Source organism: Callospermophilus lateralis, chromosome 13, assembly GCF_048772815.1.
Source record: "Callospermophilus lateralis isolate mCalLat2 chromosome 13, mCalLat2.hap1, whole genome shotgun sequence".
NCBI classification, from domain to species: Eukaryota; Metazoa; Chordata; class Mammalia; order Rodentia; family Sciuridae; genus Callospermophilus; species Callospermophilus lateralis.
The window spans coordinates 77,214,350-77,240,803 of record NC_135317.1 but is presented as its reverse complement, the minus strand read 5'-3'; the positions used below and the strand labels follow the sequence as shown (position 1 = coordinate 77,240,803).

The window sequence follows — 26,454 nt, the reverse complement described above, 5'->3', positions numbered from 1 at the left end:
TTGTCATGTACATAGTGGACAAATTGAGTCCTTACTTGAAACATCTAGTCTTGTCTAGTCTTGTCTAGCTTTTAAAAACATCTAGACATCTTGCCTGATGTATGTTAAACGCAGAGGTAGTAAAATATCACTTTGTAAATATCTTTTTGCTAAAATTCATATGAAGTAGTCTTTTGGGAATGGAACTATTAAACCACCTCTGTGAGTGGAATAGTACTGTCTGTATTTGCTCAGTGAAGTGGAGGAGGTGAGAGGGAAGCAATTGCAAAAGGTTAGTGTGTTCATATTTGGACATTTTCAGACATCAGTTTTCTATGTTTTGTGCATTTTGTTTTTGCTGTGTATATAGTGTATATAATGGACAAATAAGTTCCAATTTTGTAACTTTCTAGTCTCTAGATGTTAAAGAGATTGCCAGTGTATGGCCAAGTAGTTAGTAAAATTAGAACATTTTTTCATTTTTTGTTGAAATTCATAGGAAAGTTTTTCCTCTGTAAAAAGACTTTTGGATATGGATTTGTTCAACCATCTCTAAGTGTTACATATGCCTGTACTTGTCCACTGGACTGAAAAGAGAAGGAAATGAGGAGGGAGAGGTTCAAGGACAACATGGTCATATTAGAAGTACCTCATATTTAACCATTGCTACACATGCAATTTTATTTACCAGTGCTGTGTGAATAGTAGACAGGGTCTTATGTGGAATATCTAGTCCTTCTATATATTTAGAAGTGCTTGATATATTTAAAAGTAAAAGTAGTAGAGTTGAAACTTTTTGTAAATAGCTTTTAAAAACTGATGAGAAATATTGTGTTTGGAATTGTTAAACCACCTCTTAACAGAATACTGTCTGTTGTACTTGTTGATTGGGTTGAGGGAGGTGGGAGGGAAGAAGTTGAAAAAGGTGTTTAACATTGTTAAAGTGTGCTAGAAAACTTCAGCTTACCCATTGCCTTGTACCGTGAATTTCATTTAACTTTGCTGTACTATATATATTGTATATATACTGGACAAAGGAGTCCTAATTTTATAATGTCTAGTCCCTAGATATTAAAGAGGTTGCCAATGTATGACAAAAGTAGAGTTAGTAAACTCCCATATTTTGTACACTTTGTGTTAAAATTCATAGAAAGGCAGTCTTCTGAAAAGGACATTTGGAAGTGAAATTGTAACATCATATCATGTGACACTCAGATGTGACATATGTGACAACAGGAGAAGGAAGTAGAAGAAATGAAGAATTCTAGGCTAGAATGATCCTACTTAGAAGACACTTTCAGATATAACCATTGTTACATGTGTGTAGTTTATTTAACACTACTATGTACATAGTGGACAAACTTAAGTCCTTATTTGAAACATCTAGTCTTTTTAGATGTTTAGAAGTGCACAAAGTATGTTAAAAGTAGAGGTAGTAAATAAAACATTTTGTTATATATCTTTTTTTAAAAAAATGTTAATTTGCATTATACATTTTGAATTTTTGCTCATCTTTTGTATTAGAACACTATAAATATTGGTTCCATTTTGACACAATTGAATATGCAAGGAATTTTATATCAATTGTACATATCTACCCTTTTCCTCCCTTCTTCTCCCCCTGTTCCCTCCTCTTCTCTATTAAAATTCCTTTCTTCTACACATGCAAAAGGGAAATTTCCTTTGGGATGTTTATATATGAATATGACATGATTTGGTTAAATTAATGCCATTTATCTTCCTCTTTCTCTTCCTTCTTCCCTCTCATTCTCCAATAGGTACTACTACTGATCTTCCCTATATCTTTATGATATCCGATCCCCATCCCCACTGCCTTCTTTCTCTAAATTTACTATAACTTCCTCATATGAGAGAAAACTTTCAATCTTTGAGTTTCTAAGTCTGGCTTATTTCACTTAGCATGATTTTCTCCATTTCCATCCATTTATCAGCAAATGTTATTATTTCACTCTTATGGCTGAGTTAACTCTTTTGTATGTATGTACCACATTTTCCTAAATCATTTCTAATCCCTAATTGATGGGCTTTTGGATAGAATCCATAATTTGGGAATTATGCTTCTGTAAATACTGAAGTGGCTGTGTCACAATAGGATGCTGATTTTTAGGCCTTTTGGATAAAATTGAGAGTGGGATAGCTGGGTCATATGGCAGTTTAATTCATAGATTTTTGAGGAATTTCCCCATGGTTTCCAGAGTGATTGTTCTAATTTGCAGACCAATCAACAATGCAGAAGTGCACCTTTTCCTCCAAATCCTTACCAGCATTTATTATTATTCATGATATTGATAATTATTGATTCCTTTCAAGTGTACTTTCTTGGTCTACAGTCCATATCTCTTGGTGTAGTTTTGATTTGCATTTCCCTAATGGCTAGAGATGCTGAACATTTTCTATACATTTATTGGCCATTTGTGTTTCTTCTTTTGTTATTCATTTTTTATTAGTCATAATCAGTTATACATGACAGCAGAAAGCTTTTTGATTCACTGTATATAAACGGAGTAGAATTTTCACTTCTCCAATTGTACATGAAGTAGAGTCACACCATTCATTCACTCATACATGTGTCTAGGGTAATAATGTCTGTCTCATTCCACCACCTTTTCTTCCCCCATATCCCCTCCCACCCATTTGCCCATTCCAAAGTTCCTCCACTCACCCCATCCACCGCCCCATTATGGATTAGCATGCACTATCAGAGAACACATTCAGCCCCTGTTTTGGGGGATTGGCTTATTTCGCTTTTGAGAAGTTTGGGTTTCTTCTTTTGAGAAGTTTCTGTTTAGTTTTTTTTGGCCATTTATTGATTGGCCTATTTCTATTTGTTTGCTTGTTTGAGTTTGTTTGTTTGTTTGTTTGCTTTTGGCATTGAGTTTTTTTTTAGTTCTTTATATATTCTGGATATTATTCCCTTGTCAGAGGAGTAACTGACAAATATTTTCTCCCATTCCAGAGGCTCACTCTTCTTTTTTAATTTTTCATTCACATATTTATTCCATAGTCAAAATAAACCATAATTTAAAGCCATAACAAGTCTTTAAGAGATAAAGTAGAATTTGTGGCACAGATGCATTAACAAGACAGACACCAATCTAAAGTGCAACACTAAACAGGTGTTCTCTGTTCCCGTGATGGAGTACACAACAATTACACATAAAATTTCACTAAAGATCTGGGATGAGGCATATAACCCTTTGAAATAAACTGCCCAATGAATACAGGCAGGCTGAAAATAATTGCTATTAACATTTTGCTGTAAGATGGAAAAATTCCCAAGGTGACTATTGACTCAAACCCCTCATTTCATGCACCTTGCCTTAGATTCCATCTTCCATTCTCAGTCACATCCAAATCCAGAAAGGCTTCTGTGCTCCATGCTTAAAAATGCATTCCCAAGTCCCAGAGGACCTCAGCACAGACTTATGTCATTTAATGAGCCTGTGTGCAACCTTCATCCAGAACCTCCAGGGAAATCAGGAGCTCCAAAACACAGTGCCGTGTGTGTGTGTGTGTGTGTGTGTGTGTGTGTGTGTATGTATGTGTGTGTCTTTAAACAATAGTTTTAACTGTCAAATGAGCCTGACATCTGACAGGCCATATGCATTTCATAAGCAAACCAAAATATTGTCATCATATCTTTCTCTTTTTTATTTTTTGAAAAAATGTTAAGTAAATCATCCAAGTGGGGGCGGGGGAGGACAATGAAATTTCAAAGGGTTTATGCAAAAAAAAAAACAAAAAAAAAACCAGTCCTCTGTAGCCTAGCTTATTTGTTTTGGGGCTGTGAAGCCATATAGAGGGCAATCAGGCAGTAGATGGTCCCTCCCACAGTCAGCACCATGGTGGTCCGGTAAAGCATTTGGTCAGGAAGGCCTCGTTTCAGATGGACGGGCACGCCATCAGATTTCTGGAAAAACTTCTGTAGCTCTGGAACCTTGTTCTTCCCAGCATAATCATAACCAGTGGGACTAGAGGTCAGTTTAGTCGGTGTGGCAAATATGATAGTGAGTGCTTCTGTGGAAACCACTGGCCTTAATCCCTGCGAGCTGTAGGCTTCCGAAGCCCATGCTCCAGTTAATTTCTGCGTGAATCCACTAAATTTGTAATACATGATGCTGGTGTCCAGCTTCCCGCAGCCGCTGCCTGTGCGACCACCCCAGAGAAGGCCAGAGGCTCAATCTTCAACTCTCTTCATCATTTTATTTGCTGGGCAGGATCTTTTTTAATTTAATGGCATCCTGCTTACTGATACTTACGGATCCTGTTTTGTGAGCTTTAGGGGTCTCGTTCAGAAAGTCAGTGCCTGAATGGATATGATGGAATGTTGATCCTGTGTTTTCTTCTAATTTTGGCTCTGATCTTTATTATTTCCGACCTTCTACTGATTTTGTAATTAAGGCCTTGAAGTGCAACATAAGCTTATTTATTTGGGCTCTCTCTATATTTTTTACGTTAGATACTCAATGACATAAAATTTACTCTTAGTACTGCTTTCATACTATCTCAGAGATTTAATATATCTTGAGTTTCATTTGTTTCTAAATATTTTTATTTCTTCCCTCAATTATTCTTTGATCCATTCTTTATTTAAAAGGATATTGTTTAATCTCCACATGTTTGTGTGGTTTCTGTTATTTTTCTTGCTTTTGATTTCTAGTTTCATTTCATTATATTCTAAATGGATGCATGGGATTACATCAATTTTCTTTTTGTTTTTGCTTAGACTTACATTTTGACCTGGAACATGGTCTATTTTGAAGAAGTTTCCATGAACTGCTGAGAAAAAGTTTGAATACATTCTACTTGGATATATCCTTATTTATTTTATGTTTTGATGACCTGTCTATTAATGATAAGGATGTATTGAAATCTTCCAGTAATACTGTATTGGGATCTACCTAGGATTTAATGTCAAGAAGTATTTTTTTAATTTTTTTTAGTTGTTGATTGACCTTTATTTTATTTATTTATATGAGGTGTTGAAAATCCAACCCAGTACCTCTCACATGACAGGCAAGTGCGAAATTGCTGAACCACAGCCACAGACCCTTAAGAAGTATTTTTTAATTTAATATGTTGACATTTGGGGCATATATATATTAGCTATCATTATTTCTTCTTGTTGGATTGTTTCTTTTACTAGGATGTAATGGCTCTCTTTTTCTCTTGTGATTAATTCTTGCTTGAAATCTGCTTTGTCAGATATGAAAAATGGCTACTCCAGTTTGTTTTAGGAGTCCATTTGCATGAAGAAAGTTTTATTCAATCTTTCTGCCTTCAGTCTGCAAGTGTCTTTACCTATGAAAGGAGTCTCTTGCAAACAGAATTTGGTTGGATCTTGTTTTGGGGTCCATTCTGCTAGTCTATGTCTTTTAATGAGGAAGTTGAGACCATTTATATTCAGTGTTATTATGGATATATTATTTGGATTTTGGATTATGTATTTTGAATTCTTGCTCAATGTAAATGTCTTGTTTTTTTAACAAAGGTGAGAAAACAATTTCTTCTAAGTATACTTTCTTGGACTACAGTCCATATCTCTTATCATTGACGAATACATCTTTACCTTTATGAAGCTTCCATTGTTGATATTAAAATGCTTTTTAGCATTTAGTCTTGTTCCTTTTAGGTAACATTCACTCTTTCCCCTGTAATGCTATTTAAAAGATTTTGAATAGGGCTGGGGATGTGGCTCAAGCGGTAGTGCGCTCGCCTGGCATGCGTGCGGCCCGGGTTCGATCCTCAGCACCACATACAAAGATGTTGTGTCTGCCAAAAACTAAAAAAATAAATATTAAAAATTTAAAAATTCTCTCTCTCTCTCTCTCTCTCTCTCTCTCTTCTCTCTTTAAAAAAAAAGATTTTGAATATCTTATATTAACCCATGGATTTTAGAAATTACATCATGATCTGTCCAAACCTGTGTTATTCAACAACTGTGTCTTGGGCATCCTTGAGTCTTTTGAGTTGCAAGAAATGAGATTTTTAAGATTAATCAATTAAATTTCCCATTTGTAGATAAGAGATTTGAAACTGGTTGTTGCAGAACAAATGTTTATTCACCCCCTTATGCTGTTTCATGGAACATCAATAAAATAAATTAGTTCACTCTGATGTCTTTTCAAAATACACAAAAAGCAGAGAATTGACAGGTATAATTATTATGATAGGCCAGAGGCACTTGGCTATATTTTTCACACTCATGTGTGCACATCTAAACCTCATTAAAAGGGTATTCCTTAAAGCACATATAATATTCCACTAGGGACTGATCAGCAGAGATGGGTGGTTCTCACAAAAGCCTCATTCTACTACTTAGAGAATCCACCTGCTTATACTTTCACTAAATGTAGCTCATAGTCTCATTACCAGCTATAGTTGTTCCATCCTAGTGATGAGTCAAACTGATCTTAAAATTGAATATTCACTAATTTTCATAGCTGTTACTAATCCATCTGTCCTAGGGAAGTTTATTTCTTTTGATTCAAGCCCAGGATTTTATAGTTACCATTGCAGAAGTTTATCCTATTTGATTCAATTTGACATGTAGGATTTTCTTTGAATGATATGTCCTAATGTAGATTCACTAACATCATCCTTTGTGTCTTTCAAGTTGTGAATTCATATTACATTTTCCCTGAGCCATTGAATAATTTGATGTCACCAATGAGTAATAGAGTTATTCTGAGAAGAAAGTTTTCTTGGTTGATTATCAGATAAGATTATTAATGAAATTGCAAACAGATAAACCACCTAACTAGTCAATTTCATTGTCTTATCCATAAGAACCTGTTCAGATATATTTGAGCAAATCTATATTGTCAAAGGTCAACTATAAAATCACTAAACATTGACCTTATAGTTCTTATGCACTTTTTGAAATTTGTTTCACAGTTATAAAAGCTTTCTCTGTTACTGACTGGAATTTTGCCTAGAACTAACATTGAATTCATTGACCAATCATTTGTATCATCACATTTTTGTTTAAGTGTGATACACCTTTAAAATGTACTGCTAGATAGAAAGAAAAGGAATATGACTGTGGAGACACACTAAAACTTGAAGAGGGCCAAGAAAGCATTCCATAAATAAAATAGTCTTGACCTGAGTGGAATTTTGCCACTTGTAAGATTTGTAGGAAACTACGTAAGTCCTTCAGCACTCCTCCCTCACAATAGGGGAGCTTTACTTTTCTCCTTTTGGGGGGCATGTTGGACTTAGTGTCTCATTTCTGAAGAATAGATGTGGTGGCAGCAAGAGTGTGTGAGTAGATCCTAAGTGGTATTCGGGCCTCCACTCACTCAGATCAGTAGCTCTGGAGAAAGTTAGCTGTCATTCAGGTAACCTAAGGCGAGGCCCCTGTGGTCAGGAGCTGAGGCCTCCTGCCAAAATCTGTGAGTGAACCATGTGGGAAGCTGATCCTGCAGAACAGTCTATTACTCCAATGTACTGACTGTACCACAAGAAGAAACTGACTCAGAAGTACCCAGGGAAGTCATTCCCAAATTTCTCACCCATAGACACTGTGAGACAGCAAATGTTTGGTATTAAACAAATATGTTTTGGGGGATATTTGTTTTAATGAAACAAATAACTAACATATTATGTGTTAGAAGGTAGTATTTTTACCCAATGTTTTATTCACATATTGGAAGAATTTTATTAATTAGAGAAACACATTTATACACATACATATATTTTTTGAGTTGCAAGAAACTGTTTTTAGTTTACTAAAATGTGATTCTCATACTAAGAAAAGTAAAGAATGCTTTTAAAGGCTCTACTTTATGTACATATCATGTACATAAACATAGACAACTATTTGGTCTTGTCAGTGTGTGTGTGTGTGTGTGTGTGTGTGTGTTTAGGAGAAAAAAATCAATTCAGAATTATAAAATAGGTCAAGATATAAATGAAACTTACAGTTACATCTTGGAGGAGGTATCCAGCCACAACTTGTACATTTTGTAGTATTCCCCCTGATTGCAGGATAAAAACCACTTTTACATTCATATCTGATTTCATCTTCAGTTCTGTGCTTAATCCTTTGAGGTGAGTAAACACCATTTGGAATATAAGGGGGATTACATGTTACTTCTGGGAAAAAAATAGGATATGTGAATAGTGTGGAAATCAGTACTCATTAAAATTAAGTATATCAAAGTAAGGCTATAGGTGATATTTATTTGTCCCTAGAGGAGCACAAAATGACATTAAAATAAACATACCCTCACATATGACTATATATATCCTCATATATAACTCCTGTTTAACTTACTGTGGTTTTCACCAATATATTTGTTTCTCCTGAACTCTAAATCCCTCTTTGTCCAAAGCCATCACATACTTCATGATACTCCATGTCTGGCAATGACTTCATCATTTATAACTTCCAATATATCTTCCACTTTCTTCTATTTCTTTGGGCACTGTTGCTCTCATGAGGATTGTTTAGGAATGTACATAGACTCTTCTTTCCACACAACTGGTAGGATATCACATCCCTTCTTTGAATTAAATGTGGCCATATGACATAGATAGTTCAATGTAATGAAAATTAAAACAGAAGGGAGTTTTAAAAGACGTTGTGTGAATTTTCATGTTCTCACCCCCACATCTCCAATAACTGAAGAAGAACATTGGAAAGATGATGCCTTTTTCACCTGATTCTTAGAACTAGTTTACCATATTTCACTGTATTATCATTGCCACTTTACAGGATTCTTCCACAGAGAGACCAGAAAGGAGGGCATTCAACAGGAAGCAGAGTATATTAGTGTTGGCACTGCTCCAGCGGATTTATATCCAAAGGCTGAGGCCCCAAAGCAGGAGGTGTTGCCTTATATACATCTTGTTAGCTCCTCTTTATCTGCTATCTCTTTGTCTCCCATATAAGGTAATATATATTCTAATTGGGCATTATATTTCTTTTTTTTTATTAATTTTTATTGTTGGTTGTTCAAAACATTACATAGTTCTTGATATATCATATTTCACACTTTGATTCAAGTGGGATATGAACTCCCATTTTTACCCCGTATACAGTTGCAGAATCACATCAGTTGCACATCCATTGATTTACATATTGCCATACTAGTGTCTGTTGTATTCTGCTGCCTTTCCTATCCTCTACTATCCCCCCTCCCCTCTTCTCTCTCTACCCCCCTCTACTGTAATTCATTTCTTCCCCTTATATTTTTCCCCCTTTCCCCTCACTTCCTCTTGTATGTAATTTTGTATACCCCCGAGGGTCTCCTTCCATTTACATGCAGTTTCCCTTCTCTCTCCCTTTCCCTCCCACCTCTCATCCCTGTTTAATGTTAATCTTCTTCTCATGCTCTTTGTCCCTACTCTGTTCTTAGTTACTCTCCTTATATCAAAGAAGACATTTGGCATTTGTTTTTAAGGGATTGGCTAGCTTCACTTAGCATAATCTGCTCTAATGCCATCCATTTCCCTCCAAATTCTATGATTTTGTCATTTTTTAATGCAGAGTAATACTCCATTGTGTATAAATGCCACATTTTTTTTTATCCATTCGTCTATTGAAGGGCATCTAGGTTGGTTCCACAGTCTTGCTATTGTGAATTGTGCTACTATGAACATGGATGTAGCAGTGTCCCTATAGTGTGCTCTTTTTAGGTCTTTAAGGAATATACCGAGTAGGGGAATAGCTGGATCAAATGGTGGTTCCATTCCCAGCTTTCCAAGAAACCTCCATACTGCTTTCCAAATTGGCCGCACCAATTTTCAGTCCCACCAGCAATGTACAAGAGTACCCTTTTCCCCACATCCTCGCCAGCACTTGTTGTTGTTTGACTTCCTAATGGCTGCCAATCTTACTGGAGTGAGATAGTATCTTAGGGTGGTTTTGATTTGCATTTCTCTGACTTCTAGAGATGGTGAGCATTTTTTCATGTACTTGTTGATTGATTGTATGCCCTCCTCTGAGAAATGTCTGTTCAGGTCCTTGGCCCATTTGTTGATTGGGTTATTTGTTATCTTATTGTCTAATTTTTTTAGTTCTTTGTATATTCTGGATATTAGGGCTCTGTCTGAAGTGTGAGGAGTAAAGATTTGTTCCCAGGACGTAGGCTCCCTATTTACCTCTCTTATTGTTTCTTTTGCTGAGAAAAAACTTTTTAGTTTGAGTAAGTCCCATTTGTTGATTCTAGTTATTAACACTTGTGCTATGGGTGTCCTATTGAGGAATTTGGAGCCCGACCCCACCGTATGTAGATCATAGCCCACTTTTTCTTCTATTAGACGCCATGTCTCTGATTTGATATCAAGTTCCTTGATCCACTTTGAGTTAACTTTTGTGCATGGCGAGAGAAAGGGATTCAGTTTCATTTTGTTGCATATGGATTTCCAGTTTTCCCAACACCATTTGTTGAAGATACTATCCTTCCTCCATTGCATGCTTTTAGCCCCTTTATCAAATATAAGATAGTTGTAATTTGTGGATTGGTTTCTGTGTCCTCTATTCTGTACCATTGGTCCACCCGCCTGTTTTGGTACTAGTACCATGCTGGTTTTGTTACTATTGCTCTGTAGTATAGTTTGAAGTCTGGTATAGCTATACCGCCTGATTCACACTTCCTGCTTAGCATTGTTTTTGCTATTCTGGGTCTTTTATTTTTCCATATGAATTTCATGATTGCTTTCTCTATTTCTACAAGAAATGCCGTTGGGATTTTGATTGGCATTGCATTAAACCTATAGAGAACTTTTGGTAATATCGCCATTTTGATGATGTTAGTTCTACCTATCCATGAACAGGGTATATTTTTCCATCTTCTAAGATCTTCTATTTCTCTCTTTAGGGTTCTGTAGTTTTCATTGTATAAGTCTTTCACCTCTTTTGTTAGGTTGATTCCCAAGTATTTTTTTTTTTTTTTGAGGATATTGTGAATGGAGTGGTTGTCCTCATTTCCATTTCAGAGGATTTGTCGCTGATATACAGGAATACCTTTGATTTATGCGTGTTGATTTTATATCCTGCCACTTTGCTGAATTCATTTATTAGCTCTAATAGTTTCTTTGTAGACCCTTTTGGGTCTGCTAGGTATAGAATCATGTCATCTGCAAATAGTGATAATTTGAGTTCTTCTTTTCCTATTTTTATGCCTTTAATTTCTTTCGTCTGTCTAATTGCTCTGGCCAGTGATTCGAGAACTATGTTGAACAGAAGTGGTGAGAGAGGGCATCCCTGTCTTGTTCCAGATTTTAGAGGGAATGCCTTCAGTTTTTCTCCATTCAGAATGATGCTAGCCTGGGGCTTAGCATAGATTGCTTTTACAGTATTGAGGTATGTTCCTGTTATCCCTAGTTTTTCTAGAGTTTTGAACATAAAGGGATGCTGTACTTTGTCGAATGCTTTTTCCGCATCTATCAAGATGATCATATGGTTTTTATTTTTAAGCCTATTGATGTGGTGAATAACATTTATTGATTTCCATATATTGAACCAACCTTGCATCCCAGGGATAAATCCTACCTGATCATGGTGCACAATTTTTTTGATATGTTTTTGTATCCAGTTTGCCAGAATTTTATTGAGGATTTTTGCGTCTAGGTTCATTAGAGATATTGGTCCTTAGTTTTCTTTCTTTGAAGTGTCTTTGTCTGGTTTAGGAATCAGGGTGATGTTGGCCTCATAGAATGAATTTGGAAGTTCTCCCTCTTTTTCTATTTCCTGAAATAACTTGAAAAGTATTGGTATTAGTTCCTCTTTAAAGGTTTTGTAAAACTCTGCTTTATACCCATCCGGTCCTGGGCTTTTCTTAGTTGGTAGTCTTTTGATGGTTTCTTCTATTTCCTCAATTGATATTGGTCTGTTTAGGTTGTCAATATCCTCCTGACTCAATCTGGGCAGATCATATGACTTAAGAAATTTATTGATGCCTTCACTATCTTCTATTTTATTGGAGTATAAGGATTCAAAATAATTTCTGATAATCTTCTGTATTTCTGAAGTGTCTGTTGTGATATTGCCTTTTTCATCCCGTATGCTAGTAATTTGAGTTCTCTCTCTTCTTCTCTTCGTTAGCGTGGCTAAGGGTCTGTCGATTTTATTTATTTTTTCAAAGAACCAACTTTTAGTTTTGTCAATTTTTTCAATTGTTTCTTTTGTTTCGATTTTATTAATTTCAGCTCTGATTTTAATTATTTCTTGCCTTCTACTTCTTTTTTTGTTGTTTTGCTCTTCTTTTTCTAGGATTTTGAGATGAAGTATTAGATCATTTATTTGTTGGTTTTTTCTTTTTTTAAGGAATGAACTCCAAGCAATAAATTTTCCTCTTAGTGGCTGGGGATGTGGCTCAAGCGGTAGCGCACTCGCCTGGCATGCATGCGGCCCGGGTTCGATCCTCAGCACCACATACAAACAAAGATGTTGTATCCGCCGATAACTAAAAAATAAATATTAAAAATTCTCTCTCTCTCTCTCCTCTCTCACTCTCTCTTTAAAAAAAAAATAAAAAAATTTCCTCTTAGAACTGCTTTCAATGTGTCCCATAGATTCCGATATGTTGTGTCTGTGTTTTCATTTATCTCTAAGAATTTTTTAATTTCCTCCTTGATGTCTTCTATAATCCATTGATCATTCAGTAACCTATTGTTCATTCTCCAAGTGATGCATGATTTTTCCTTACTTCTTTTATCGTTGATTTTCAATTTCATTCCATTATGATCAGATAAGATGCATGGTATTATCTCTACTCCTTTATATTGTCTAAGAGTTTCCCTGTGACATAATATATGATCTATTTTTGAGAAGGATCCATGTGCTGCTGAGAAAAAAGTGTAACTGCTTGATCTTGGGTGGTATATTCTATATATGTCAATTAAGTCTAGGTTATTAATTATGTTATTGAGTTCTATAGTTTCCTTATTCAACTTTTGTTTGGAAGATCTGTCCAGTGGCGAGAGAGGTGTGTTGAAGTCTCCCATGATTATTGTATGGTGGTCTATTAGACTCTTGAACTTGAGAAGAGTTTGTTTGATGAACATAGCTGCACCATTGTTTGGGGCATATATATTTATGATTGTTATGTCTTGTTGGTGTATGGTTCCCTTGAGCAGTATGTAGTGTCCCTGTTTATCCCTTTTGATTAATTTTGGCTTGAAATCTATTTTATTTGATATGAGTATGGACACTCCTGCTTGTTTCCAAAGTCCATATGAGTGATATGATTTTTCCCAACCTTTCACCTTCAGTCTATATATGTCTTTTCCTATCAAATGCGTCTCCTGAAGGCAGCATATTGTTGGGTCTTGTTTTGTGATCCATTCTACTAGCCTGTGTCTCTTAATTGGTGAGTTTAAGCCATTAACATTTAGGGTTATTATTGAGATATGGGTTGTTCTTCAAGCCATATTTATTTATTTATGTTACTAAACATGGTTTGTTTTCCTCTTTGATTATTTCCCCCCCCTTTACTGTACTACCTCCCGCTGTTGGTTTTCATTGATATTTTCCATTTCCTCTTCCTGTAATATTTTGCCGAGGATGTTTTGAAGAGATGGTTTTCTAGCTGCAAATTCTTTTAACTTTTGTTTATCATGGAAGGTTTTAATTTCATCTTCCATCCTGAAGCTTAATTTTGCTGGATACACAATTCTTGGTTGGAACCCATTTTCTTTCAGTGTTTGAAATATGTTATTCCAGGATCTTCTAGCTTTCAGAGTCTGTGTTGAAAGATCAGCTGTTATCCTGATTGGTTTACCCCTAAATGTAATCTGCTTCCTTTCTCTTGTAGCTTTTAAAATTCTCTCCTTATTCTGTATGTTGGGCATCTTCATTATAATGTGTCTAGGTGTGGATCTCTTATGATTTTGCACATTCGGCGTCCTGTAGGCTTCTAGGATTTGGGATTCTGTCTCATTCTTCAAGTCTGGGAAGTTTTCTTGTATTATTTCATTGAATAGATTGCTCATTCCTTTGTTTTGGACCTCTATACCTTCCTGTATCCCAATGACTCTTAAGTTTGGTCTCCTTATGTTATCCCGTATTTCTTGAATGTTCTGCTCATGGTTTCTTAACAGCTTTGCTGAGCTGTCTATGTTCTTCTCCAGTTGAAATACTTTGTCTTCATTGTCTGATGTTCTATCTTCTAAGTGTTCTACTCTGCTGGTAGTATTCTCAATTGAGTTTTTAAGTTGGTTTATTGCTTTCTGCATTTCCAGGATTTCTGTTTGTTTGTTTTTTATGACCTCTATCTCCCTGTATAATTGATCTTTTGCTTCTTGGATTTGTTTATGTAATTCATTGTCGAAGTGGTCGAAGTGGTCTTTCATTGTCTGATTTTGCTGTCTAGTGTCTTCTGTGAGACTCCAGATCATCTGAAGCATGTATATCCTGAATTCTTTATCTGACATTCCATCTGCTGCAGATATTACCTCTTCTAAACTTGAGTTGACCTGCATTGCTTGTGGTCCTTTCTTTCCTTGTCTTTTCATACTGATCGCGTTTCTTTCTGCTTGGTGAAACTGTTGTGTTATTGATTTTTCCCCCTATATATTTATATTGCTCTTGTATAGTTGCAAAGTCTCCCTCGCAGGCTTTGGCGGTGGTTCTGCCCCTCCTCCAATTGGGGCAATGTGCCTACCACTCCGGCAGGCCGCTGGGCCTGTACTTTCGGTGGGCCTGTTCTTTCGGTGGTCGCAGGTCCGCCTATCTTGCAGGCACGAGCAGCGGCTCTGCCCCTCCGCTGGCCGCTAGGCCTGTTCTGTCTGTCGGATGCAGGTCTGTCTACCTAGCAGGCGCTGGTGGCGGCTCTGCCCCTCCCCCAACCAGGGCGATGTGTCTGGCGGGCTTCTGGGCCTGTTCTGTCGGTGGTCACGGTTCCGCCTACCTTGCAGGTGCGTGGGGCAGCTGTGCCCCTCCGCAGGTTGCTGGGCCTGACCTGCCGGTGGGTTGCAAGTCCGCCTACCTTGCAGGCGCGGGGGTGGCTCTGCCGCTCTGCGGATTGCTATGCCTGTTCTGCTGGTGGGTCGCGGGTCCGCCTACCTTGCAGGCGCCCGGCGGCTCTGCCCCTCCCCTAACCGGGGTGATGTGTCTGGTGGGCCACTGGGCCTGTTTTGTCGGTGTTCACTGTTCCGCCTACCTTGCAGGCACGTGGAGCAGCTGTGCCCCTCCTCGGGTTGCTGGGCCTGACCTGCCGGTGGGTGTCAGGTGCACCTACCTTGCAGGCGTGGGGGGTGGCTCTGCCATTCCGCGGGTCGCTGGGCCTGATCTGCTGGTGAGTCACAGGTCTGCCTACCTTGCAGGTGCCCGGCAGCTCTGCCCCTCCCCCAACTGGGGCGGGGCGATGTGTCTGGCCGGCCGCTGGGCCTGTTCTGTTGGTGGTCACGGTTCTGCCTACCTAGCAGGCGCGTGGGGCAGCTGTGCCCCTCCGCAGGTTGCTGGGCCTGACCTGCCGGTGGGTCGCAGGTCTGCCTACCTTGCAGGCTTGGGGGGTGGCTCTGCCGCTCTGCGGATTGCTGTGCCTGTTCTGCTGGAGGGCATTATATTTCTATACTATAGATTTGCAACAGTGTTAAAATAGAGTTGTGGAATGTGCATGGTGATTTTAATGGTGCCATGTTTTCTTTGTTCTGAGAAAGTCCCTACCATACCACTGCATTAATATATGTTCATGAGCATTCCATGCATTCTAATCTTGCACCAAGACAGTTAAGTAATGAAGAATTTCAAGTAATACCTGCACAATTTTAAAAAATTTTTCATATGTGAAACATTTAGTAGCACTTCACTTTGGGGCAAAAAAATAATGCAGATAATCTGCAATGATTTTTCAGTGAAATACTGTGCAAGGGCCATTCTGAACTGTATTAGAAGTGAGCACAAACCAGAAACAAAGTGTAGTTTGTTAAGATATTGATATACTGCAATCTATTTTTTGGAAAACCTTTTTTGTAAAGGGTCTCTTTTGCAACTACTTAGGTCTGGCAATGTAATATAAAAGTAACCATACCCAATACATAAATAAATGGACATTGTTGTGCTCCAATACAACATTTCTTTTCAGATGCCTGCAAATATCTGAGGACAGGAATTACTACAATATAGCTATGTCTTCTTGCTATTTTTTATGGTTATGATTTCTTAAATTCTTCAGTTATCTATATTCTCTCTTCTAAGTCATGATCGTTAGAAGACATCCCTTTAAAAGGAGGTAGGCAAAAAAGAACACAATATTCAGATATACTTCTTGTGGGGAAAAGTGCTCTGCCTATCTGCATGACATCCTTCCATGAAGAAGCTGGGAGTTAGGATTTCTTTTTCAGCACCATCATCACTGTTGTTCCAAATTAGACCCATTGCTCATGAAAATCTCCACTTTCTGGATCCCTTTAATTCCATTGTCTAAATAGAGATTTACCTCATCTGATGTTAACATAATTTACTCTTTAGAGCCAAATTCTAGGCTTTAGAAGAGCAATCTATGTATTTGAGACTTGCAGATTATTGAAATTGGAAAGCCTATGACAGTCCTGACTCTGTTCCTGGAATGTTTTATCACCATGAACTAGCTACTTAATAGTATATTTAAGCCTCTGGTCCTATTTATTTTTATCTTGAGAGAATATGTCATACAAATAAGTATCGAAAGGACTTTGCACAATTAATTCTTACAAATTTAATACTCTTTTTTTGAGAAAAATAGATTGCTTACATAAAATGATTATATTAATTAAAATAATTGGGTTGGGGCTGTAGCTCAGTGAATGGTAGAATCCTTGCCTAGTATACAGAAGGTCCTGGGCCCAATACCACGTACCACCAAAATAAATAATAAATAAATAACCAATAAAATTCTTTTGGTGTAGGGTACCAAGGATTGAATTCAAGGGCACTTGACCACTGAGCCACACCCCCACCCCCCTTTTGTATTTTATTTAGATACAGTGTCTCTCTGAGTTCCTTAGTACTTTGCTGTCACTGAGGCTGATTTTGAATTTGTGATGCACCTGCCTCAGCCTCCCAAGCCCAAGGATTACAGATGTGCACCATCTCACTAGGCCTGATAAAATTTTTAACAAAAGAGACAGAAAATAAAAATAACCTTACCTTCACATGAGGGACTTGGACTCCATCCTGAACTAGTGCATGTAGCATTGCTTCATTCACTGTTTTCAAAACCTTGATTACATTTATATTGAAATATTTCATTCTCCTTATAAATTTTTTTCAGAGATACAGAATGGCCATTTCTAATTTCTGGTGATGTGCAGGAAATTTCTAAATACAAGGGATTAAATTCTAAAATGTTTATTATGAACTAAAGGACTATGACCAAGTTGTGTTTATATAAAAATAGAAATTGTGTTTCCATTAGGTAAATCAGCCAACCAAACAAAAGTTCTCTTTTGGCCTGTTTTATCTGATATTCTTAACATCAGTTGTTATCATCTATTGCTCTTCATTTTTGCCAGAAGCTAAAATTCTGAGTAAAATTATGTTTCAACTTTAGTTTAAGGGTAAATTAGTCCTTTGTAGTAATTGATAGTAATACTCATCAAATGTATATGTGATATTGAATATAGATTTACTGTGATAAGTATTTTCTCCAAGTGACCTGTAAAAATAAAACATTTTCTCATTATTGATTAGAGTACTTATTCAACAGAAAACTTTCTCAAGGAAATTTAGTCAACTCATTTTTCATTACATCTTTGGAAGTAACTGAGATTCTGCTTTTGTGTCTTCACGGTCTATACAGGTTTTCTGTCAAAAACAAAAACACAACAAAACAAACACACAAACAATAACATCAGAAAACTGCCCATCATCTTTGACACCACTTCTCTCAAACACTTTTCCCTGAGATCATGACAATAATAAAGAGAATTTCCCAAATCCTCTTCTTCCATCTTCCTAATCTGTTTTTCTTGGGTTTAACTACAAAAACTTTCAAATGGTCACTTTATTCCTCCACTTGAAATCCTTCACCAGTTCCCAAATCAGTCTTCATTAAAGCTAAGTTCTTAAGAATGGTGCATTAACTTCTCAGTACCTTGTACTGGCCTATCTTCAGTTTTATCACTGATTATCACCTGACTGCATCCTACACAAGGCCTCTGTGGACAGTGGATAAGGAACAATAAGATTTCACACTTATTGAAGCCTCACTGCCTTTCTGTGTTCCTCTTCTGACCTTCCTGGGACTGGCATACTTTTGCCTTCTTCATGGTCACCTAAAAATAGCTCTCTCTTCCTGTAAGACTTTCCTTAAGCATCTGCAATTCCAAGAGGGTTCTGCTAGTCATGACATCTAGCCTTGATCATAGAAATCCCATATATGAACCTCTAAAGTATTTAACTTAACATATTATCACAAAGAACTATTTATGTTAGATAAAAATGTGAATAAATCATAGGCTTTAGATAATAAATAAATATGGCAGAAACTTCTTCCCAACAAGAATAGGTTAAATGAAGTATGGTACTATTAAATTAATTGGTCATAATGTTTAACTTAAAAGCCAAAATTATTGATGAATCAAGATATACAAATCAGCAGTTTCATGAAAAAATAAACTGAAGAAATTGTGGCTTACACTTGACTTAGAAATTTTTCTAAAATAAAATTATTTATTTGGTGGATTCAATTATGTTCAGCAGTTCATAGTTAACTTTCAGCATAAATATGAAAGAGAATCATTTCCTAGAAATAAGTTATCAAAGATGAGTTATTCAAAAATATAATGCCATCATGATGCATCAGTGGAAACAAATAATAAATATTTGGCATCCAGAATTAAAAATAGATTTTTCTGGAGATCAGCACAGAAAGGCTGAGCATTCTCTTTCAATCTGTAAGAGCCAACTACAGCCAGGAGTGGTGTTACACGCTGTAATCCCAGCAGCATAGGCTGAGGCAGAATTTCAAGTTCAAAGCCAACCTCAGGACAGCAAGACATTAAGCCACTCCATGAAACTAAGCAACTCAAACCTTGTTTCTAAAGAAATACAAAAAAGGGCTAAGGATATGGCTCAATGGTTGATTGCCCCTGAGTTCAATCCCTTGTACCCACCACCCTGAAAAAAGAGCCAACAACAATATATGTATGGTTAGAGTATGGATGTTGATGTCAGATAACAACCTAGGTTTAAATCTAGACTCTCTATGCTGTGGTAATCTAGGCTGCATGGTTTGATTTTTGTTGTGGTTTACATGTGAAGTAACACCCAGAAGCTCATGTGTGAGACAATTCAAGAAGATTTAGAGGTGAAATGATTGTGTTAGGAGAGCCTTAACCCTATCAGTGCCTTAACCCTATAGAAATTGACTGAGTGGTAACTGAAAGTATGTAGGGTGTGGCTAGAAGAGGTGGGTCATCGGGGGTGTATCTTTGGGGTATGCATTTTGTATGTTGTGAGGAGAGTCAGTCTCTCTCTCTCTCTCTCTCTCTCTCTCTCTCTCTCTCTCTCTCTCTCCCCCCCCCCCCTCTTTCTCATTTTTGATCATCATGTCCTGAGCTACTTTCCATTGCTTCATTATTTTACCATCATGTCCCTTGAGCCCCAGGGAATGGAGCTGGCTATCCAGGGACCCAGACCTCTGAAACTGAGAGACCTCAAATAAACTTTTCCTCCTCTAATTGTTTTTGTTAGTTTTTTGATCAATCAGCCAAGAAGCTGACTAAAACAATTTTGCACCAAAATTTCTTCAATTATAGAGATGATACTAGTACATAAATCATAAAACTGTTTTGTAGGTAGAAAATAGATGACTTATATAGAAAACTAAGATCAACTCAGGGATGTTGTACATGCTTAATAAACATTAGCTTTTTAAGAATTATTTATATTCATTATTGTGTACAATGTTTTTAAATATATATTTCCATAAGAAAAACTAAGAACAATCAAACAATCAGTTAAGTACATCTTACCCACACATCTTGGTTTTTCATTACTCCAATGACCATTTTCTGAACAATATATTCTTTGTGTCCTTCATGTTTGAAGCCTGAATTACACTCAAACTGCACGACTTGTCCAGAATTATATTCCTCATCTGGTTCTATCGAACTACTGATAATTCTCCCATTCTCTGGTTCTGTCACTGGCAAACACTTAACAACTGAAAAACAAAAATAATTTTATCTAGTAGAATTTGAAAACTTTATAATGAAATTGTGTGTGTGTAAAATCATCAGCAAGATAAAATAGAGAAAATTACTTAAATATTTTTAGAAGCATTTGATACACCTGTTTGCAAAAGAAAAAAAGTAGGTAACATTAAAATTATTGTTTATCTCTGATTCTTTTCTGTGGAAGTGAACAAACAACTACTACTTTGAATGGTAGTTTGCATTTTTATGGTAACAAGTAGCTCAAATTATTAAGAAATATATGTTTAGAATGACTAAATACAAAATTTCCATTTATGCCCCCAAATAATATAAACCAGCATTCTAAAAGATAGAAAAGTAAACTTCATAATATTTATTTCAATAGAAAAATTGTTCTTAAATTTCCTTCCTCTTCCACCTCAGTGTTCAAAATAACTTGAGTACTTATTTTGATTTTACTTAATATTTTCAAATATCCAAGGTTGTAGAAGTCAGCCCTTTTTACTGTAAAAGGACCCTGGATTCTTGTTATAATGAAAATTCTAGGAGTGCTTCTCTCACCCCAGAGATACTGATTCAATAGGCCTTTTTTTTTTAGTAACCCAAATCTCAGTTTTAACGTGGATCCCAAGGGATTTTGATTTATCTGTTTATTTGTTCTCTCTCTCTCTTATTTATCTATGTATTTATTTTTGTGGTAGTGGAAATAAACCCCAGGTCTTCATGCATGGCTAATAAACATACTACCAGTGAGCTATAACCTCAACTCCTATACTTGATATATCGAAACACAAAATACGTAGTAATAAAATGACTTGTCAGGCGTGTTTGGTACATATCTGTAATCCCAATGACTTGGTAGCCTGAGGCAGGAGAATCACAAATTCAAAGCCAGCCTCAGAAACTTAGTGAGGCTCTAAGCAATTTTGCAAGACCCTGTCTCTTAATAAAATTTAAAAAAGACTAGAACTGTGGCTCAGTGATTGAGCACCCCTGAGTTCATTCCCTGGTACCAAAAATAAACTTAAAAATAAAAAATAAAACAAAATAACTAGATACATTGCTGCACTGGACAAGCAGAATGCAGAAAGAACAACTTTTTCAGATTTTTCAAAAGTTTCTTAAAGCCACCTTCCTGTAGGATAATAAAACTAGATATCCACATTGAATATCCAGTTAAGTGATTAGTATTCAGCAAGGGAAGGAACTGTACTGTATTATAAACCAGAAAAATAATTTAAATAAAAAATATTTAATTATAAACTTAAGGATGTTTTGATGCCAAACATTTTAAAATAGCTTAAATAGTTTAGCTGTCTTGACAGATTGTAAACTTATTTTATATTACCTTTCCATATAGGAATATCATTTGTCCATCCTTCTGCTTTACATTCACAGAAATTATTCTCACTTAACATTCGATACCTGAAAACACAAAAATAACAGACTGGCAAGAGATTACGTATTTGCATGCAGTTTTTAGCTTAATCTTATTCTGAATGTCTCTCAAAAACTCCATTTTATGGAAAATTAGCTACTTATACGTTTCCTTCCTTCTTTTTCTCTTCCTTTATTTTACCTTCCCTACTATCCTTTCTCCCTTCCTACCATCATTTGTTCTTTCCTTCCTTTCTTCCTTCCTTCCTGTCTTAAATGTCTTTCTCTCCCCCTCTCTTCTTTTCTTTGAAAGACCTGCAGACTCACTAAATAATTTTCATGGGCCTTTTTTCATTTGCAAATAAGGATTGTTCTTCCTCAAAAAAAGGAAAATGCTTTTATTTGTGACTAATTCTGTAAGGAAATAAAACATTTTCATAAACCTAGTTTTAGTCACAGAGCCAAGCATTTATTCTATGTATCACTCATGTAAAGGAAACAAAATAATTGACTACTAAGGTAATCCTATAACTTCTCTACTAGCTAGAATGTACCCTCTTAACAGAGAAAGCAGATTTTCTGGTTATTTTTTTTCCACCTGCACCAGAGATCCATTTGTTTCCCAAAGATTTTTCAGATATTCTGCAACATTCTGCAAAAGCCTCCCATGGTCCAAATATTTGGAGGGAGGAGGGGAGGAAAAAGAATGAATTTGCAGGGCTGGGGATTTGGCTCAATTGGTAGCACTCTTGCCTAGAGTGGGTGAGGCACTGGGTTCGGTTTTCAGCACCACATAAATGTGAAATAAAGATACTGTGTCCACCTAAAAACTAAAGAAATAAATATATAAATTTAAAAAAAAGAATGAAGTTGCCTGTTTGATAGTGATTGGCAAAAAACAGTAGCTCACAATACTCAAACCCAGACAAGCAGAATAATAATTAAAAAAAAAAAAATTAAGATTTTTCAAAACTTCTCAAAATTTTTATAATTGCTGTAGGATTATAAAACTGGATATCTGAATTGAATATCCAGTTAAATGGTTAGTATTCTGCAAGGGAAATAACTAAAAGCAAAAGATCAAAAAGGATTAGTTGACAGAAACCAAGGGGTAAAAAAATCTACTTCACTGGGCTGGGGCTGTAGCTCAGTGGCAAAGTGCTTGCCTTGCACATGTGAGGCACTGGGTTCAATCCTCAGCACCACATAAAAATAAACAAATAAAATAAAGGCATGCTGTCCATCTACAAATACAAAAAAAAAAATTAAATCTACTTCACTATCTATAACCCGGTCAAAAGATTTATATCCCCTTGAAAATAAATTTAAGAGTTTAATTTATTTTAAATAAAACAATTTTAAAATAACATAAATTATTTTAGTTTGCTGGATGATCTCAACACTTCATTTCACTGATAAATATCAGTGATTTCACTGACAAAGTTCTGTTGGAGACTGAGAATAGCAGAAACTCTCATAGTGAAGCTATAGCAGAGTTACCCCTAGTGGACACAGGGTGAGGTAAAGAGAGCCAGAATCAGAGGCAAGTCTGTAGCTAATTTCTTTAACAAGTTATAAATATTAATTGTTACAATTGAGGAAATCAAGTAAAAGAAATGTATGGATTTTGATTCCTTTCCAAGTCATTGTTGGAACCTAAAGGGAAGACTTTTCTAGAAATACAGGGAGATTTCAGAAATAGAGCAAATCAAAAAGTTCAGGCCCAGATTGGTTTAACCTACTTGGTTACATATGAAGAAGACAGTAGTAATGACTGAGAGTTGGACTGAAAATGTGTTTGAAAAACTTCCTCTGAAGAGGCCAAACTATTAATAACTAAAACTTATTGGGCATTTGAAATATTCCAGGATCTCTTTTAAGGGCTTCAAGTATGGATCTTATTTCTTTCTCTCACTAATCCCATGATGCACATGATATGTGTTCACTTTAAAAAGAGAGCAAAATTCAAGTGAAGACCTATTTTACACACAGATACTGAGAGTTGAAGATTTGCAACATGGGTTTAGTGTCAAGCCTGACCTTTAAACTATTACATTTTCTTGCTCCAAATCAAGAAATGTATGAAGGGAGAATAATGATTCAATTTATAATCTCTTGATTCTTCTTGTTTAGAATAAAATTACAGTGATCATATCATGGCTTTCTAATATACAAAATTTTCTGCAAAATAAGTTTTTGACCTAGAGAGGAATAATAGAGAAGAACAAATAGTAAGGAGGTACGTGATGAGATCAGTCAGGTCCTGACTGGTTGGTTTGATTCTGAAAGAGTAGCATTTTTTATATGAATGAGAAAAAGAATTTGTATAACATGGAAATTTAAATAATAGCATTTATAAGTAAAACTTACAACCAAAGAATTGCTTCTTCCTAAATTTTATAAATTTATAATTTTATTATATGTCCAAGTATCCCCAACATAAATAACCCAAAATACCCTGCAAATAGTACAATGTAGAAAAGATTCCTTGGGTGAACATTTACTTACATGTGAACTGTTTATCCATATACTTATAATAATACTATATTAGAGTAATTACAGCTTGAATTTCTTAATGTTAAGAAAAGAGTATGATATACACATATAATAATTTATATTGTACCTTAATTTTCAAGTTACTTGTGTATATAAATTAGTACAGTTCCTCTTTAGTATTTGAGTTATAAACCTTTTCGATATTGACTACATACACCTCATCACATTTATAAACAACTTTTGACCATATTCAAATTTATTTCCTACTTCAAGATGAAAAGAACCAAATGGAGTATCCCCAGGATGTCCACAGGGCTTCCCTAAAATAAAAATAATATATATATATATATATATATATATATATATATATATATGTATGTATGTGTGTGTGTTAGTATGTTATACAGGGAACACATTTTATGTAGGAGTTGGTGGACAAAGATATTTGGCATTTAATTAGAGGACAACATTGAATATAAGGAAAATTGAAAATAGCAAAGCTATTATTTTATAATTGAATATATTTTTGAATTTTGTCGGATTACTGTCCTCTTTTTTAAAATAATCATATATTGTTTTGTATTAAAATGATAAGAATGATATAATTCAACCATTATTGTTACAATATCAAGTATTAAGCATTTTCACAACTAAAAGATTTCATAAGTTTCACAAAAAAAATTAAGTATTCGGGGCTGGGGTAGTGGCTCAGTGGTAGAGTGCTCACATAGCATGCAAGAGGCACTGGGTTCAATCCTCAGCACCACATAAATGTAAAATAAAGATATTGTGCCCACCTAAAACTTAAGAATAAGTATTGTTTAAAAAAGTGAAGTACTTACTCTGACATATCCTGGCTGGATTAAGAGCCACCCATTCTCCATTTCTGCATACCCTTTTGATGGTGCCAAGTGTTCTGTAGCCAGGGTGGCATTTGTAGGTAGCCTGAGTACTCTCTGGATAAGGCTGGTCAGGCCAGGAACCTAACAGGATTTCTGTATCTCCTATTGGAGGAGGTCCTTGGCAATCTAATAATAAAAGCAAACATATGGTATGTCAGGGTTCACTTTGCTTTTAAAAATACCTATGTGGTTACGGATCCATCCCTTGTGGGAATGTGTATCATGGGTTGGTTGTGATGTGTCCCCAAAAGCTCACTTATAAGATAATGCAAGAAGGTTTAGATGAAAAATGAATGGGTTATGAGAGCTTTAACCCAATCAGTGAATGTATCCGTTGGTGGGGGGATGGGGATTAACAGAGTGGTAAATAAAGGTGAGTAGGGTGTGGCTGGAAGAGATGGGTCATTAGAGTATCTGGTCATTTTGTATCTGGCCAGTGGAGTCTCTCTCTGTCTCTCTGCCTCCTGATCATCATGTGAGCAGCTTCCCTCTGCCACACTCTTCCCTGCTGATGTTGTGCCTCACCTCAAACCCTGAGGAATGGAGCTGCCTATCTATGAACTGAGACTTCTGAAATTGTGAGCCCTCAGATAAACTTTTCCTCCTCTACAATTGTTCTGGTCAGATCTTTTAATCACAGCAACAGAAAGCTGACTAGAACAGTGTGCATGTAAAACAGTGTGTGTGTGTGTTTAAAAGTAAATTGTGGAATTGAGAGGATTAAATTAATTAAATCCAAGTGAGAAAGCTCTATTTCATGCAAACATATGGTCTGGCTATTTCTTACCTGGTTATGACTGCCAGCTCTGGATATAGATTGATGATCTGAATTTGAATAAATAGAGGAATGGTAATGAAGAAAGGAAGAACCAGATGAACTTTGAGAGATTACATTTAGCATAAAATTTTCTGAAACTTGGTAGAGTGCTCACCTAGCATGCACAAGGCACTGCTGAGGTTTTGGACTGAAATTTCCCATATTCTCAGACAAAATGTCCCAATAGGAAAAGTGGCCTGCTTTAAGTAAACAGTATCTTTATTGAACATATTTGCTATATTTGAAAATCACTCAGGATCAAATTTTAAAACAGGAGTTAAAGCATCAAAGAAGCAGGTAAATTTATCAGTCTTTTGGGATAGAGGAACAAGATTGTAACCAGCTTCTCAATTGAAAACATATGAGCGTGCCTGCACGCATGCACACGCGCACTCACACACACACACACACACACACACACACACAGAAACACACAGTCCTCTCTTTGCATATTTTCATACTAGAAGTGGACTGACACAAACTAAAATGTAACCCAGGTCCAAATGAATTTAATTAGATCAAAAGAAAGCAAACACTCTCATTGGTGGGAGTAATTATATAAACTTAAGTCATAACATTCCATCTCATACAAAATGTATGGACTCAAATAAAAATTAAAGCACACATGAAAGGAGAAAAAGTATGTCCAGGAAGAGAAAATAAAGTTAGTAAATAGCAGACACTTAGCTCCTGAAGCTACAATGCTATCAATATCTTTAGAATAACTCTTTTAAGTATGTTAAAGAAACTATATAAAGAAGATGTAAATGA

General features: G+C 36.1%; 2 pseudogenes; both read right to left on the bottom strand.

Moving 5' to 3' along the window:
* LOC143412104 (complement factor H-like) overlaps window positions 1-26,454 on the bottom strand; it is a 79,964-nt pseudogene that overhangs the window by 31,325 nt on the left and 22,185 nt on the right.
* On the bottom strand, window positions 3,765-4,151 carry LOC143379398 (cytochrome c oxidase subunit 7A2-like, mitochondrial pseudogene; annotated as a pseudogene).